This window comes from Pyxicephalus adspersus, chromosome Z, assembly GCF_032062135.1.
Source record: "Pyxicephalus adspersus chromosome Z, UCB_Pads_2.0, whole genome shotgun sequence".
In the NCBI taxonomy this organism is placed as follows: Eukaryota; Metazoa; Chordata; class Amphibia; order Anura; family Pyxicephalidae; genus Pyxicephalus; species Pyxicephalus adspersus.
This window is the reverse complement of record NC_092871.1, coordinates 45,799,279-45,801,432: the sequence shown is the minus strand read 5'-3', so window position 1 is coordinate 45,801,432 and position 2,154 is coordinate 45,799,279.

Genomic DNA, 2,154 nt, shown 5'->3' with positions numbered 1-2,154 from the left:
ATGACAGATCCATTACATGGCAGTAGATAAGTCACCTTTTAATCTCACAATAGCGAAAGTGAGATACATTTACATGGCAAAAACAAGGCAATCTATAAAGGTGGCTGATGCATACAAATTGTCCTTTGATATCATATGATATCAGGTAAAGTCCATCCATTTTTTCAGTATTTATATTTTGGACTTATTATTATTAAAATTTATCTTCATAGTTTATTGCTTTCTGTTTCCATAAACTTGCCCCTTCCTTGTCATTGTGGTAGAAAAAGATGAGAATTTCAAAAATGTTACTTTTGTCACCAGAACAGGAAATTAGGGGACTGTTAGACAACCTAACTTTGAGGAGATTGTTTTTCACTTCCCATTATTCATTGGGTCTAAAGGTAAAGCGAATTTGGGATAATAACAGCAAAAAAAGAGCCCTCCTGTACCCACCTAAAATATATATACTATAAATATAGGTTTAGGGATTAAAATAAATAAAAAGTAATTTATTTTTCATAAATATATATGGCTCCTACCAGCAGATGGAGCTCTTTGCTTTTTCCAACAAGTTACCTGTAATAGGAATCTACACCTAAAGTGTACCCAAACTCAACATTTTTACTTTACATAGAAGGATAGATAACCCTTCTATATAAAGTAAAAATGTTGGTTTTTTTTTTTTTTTTTTGGTTATTTTTTAGTGCAACCCATTTTTAAAAAAAAAAAGGGTGTAGCACTGCCCCTTTAAGTCTTGATTGCGGCAGCCGATGGGAGCTCTGGCTGCTCCTTCTGCGCATGCCTGAGAATAAGGGATAAGGGCAAAGAGATGCCTATCTCATGGATGTGCACTAAGAACGAATTTCTTTTTTTTTACCCTTCACAGCGGCTCCGCCACCTGATCTCTCCCCTGCGCAGTGTGAGATGGGGTGACAGAGCAAGAACACCAGAAAAGAAGGCAGAAGATGGCGGTGCCCGGCGCTGACAAAGAGGAAACCCAGGACGACATGGGACCAGATCACAAGAAGGACCAGCGACACTGAGGGATCTGCCAGAATAAAGGTAAGTGTCATTTTCTTTTTTTAATTTACTTCCTCTTTCAGAATTTGTAGGCTGGTATTGCTGACTTGCTATAAATACTGGTTGCTTAGCTGTTATGCTAGTCTAGAAACTTTTGGTGTCCTTTTATAGCTTTTGTTAAAGAGGTCAGTAGCTAAAGCAGAAACAACTAAATAAGTCAACTACATGACTCACCTTTCTCTGATAGCCTTTGTAACAAGGATTTTCATCTCCTCTATCAGAAAAAAGTTGTTGAACAGCAGAATTTGCAATGGATTTACTTTCGTGTTATAGACTTTTCCCAGGTAATACTGACAAATATCTGGTTGTTTATGGCCTTGGGGGATATTTCGTACAAAAACTGAGGGACAATGTGATACAAGTGTTTCACTTATCAATATCTCTCAGTTAGATTCAGGCATTTCCAGTCCATTTCCACATCAGTTTTACTGACTTATCTGAACTAGTAAAAATGATAGCTGAGCTGTAAACAAGATAGTTTAAAAAAAAAAACAGCAATAATATCAAGTTCTGTGTTCATCCTGTCAACTGTAATTTTGTTACAGCAGGACAAGAAAAGTAAGTAATGAAATAATCATTGTCTCTGTTGACGCTGTAAGCAGTTACATGTATTTACTAAAGATTTTACAAATAACTTATTAAATATTGAGTATATCATTGTAAACATCTAACAATGTCAATAGATTCTCCAAGAGTTCTGGAATCAAGTATAAAACAAAGTTTGTTGTGTTTCTAAGCAAACAGCTTCCCAGAGTTCTGAAATAATTAAAATAATATACATTTTCATACTTTGTCAAACAGACATTATTGGGTTTTACTGTGCGGTAACTGGGCTGCATTTGAACTACTGTGACTGCTAAAAATTTAAAATATGAATGCACCAAAACTGTGTGGTTTGTACATGATTTGTACATATTCCTGTGGTCAGACTGCATAGTGCATGCAGTTTCCAGGGTTAATCACAGCTTTTGACAAATGCTTTCCCATGCGTTTCAGTGTGGTTGTGGTGCAGTTTAATATGGGCCATTATTATTTTTATTAAAATAATTACCGTATTTTTCGGACTATAAGACGCTCCGGCCTATAAGACGC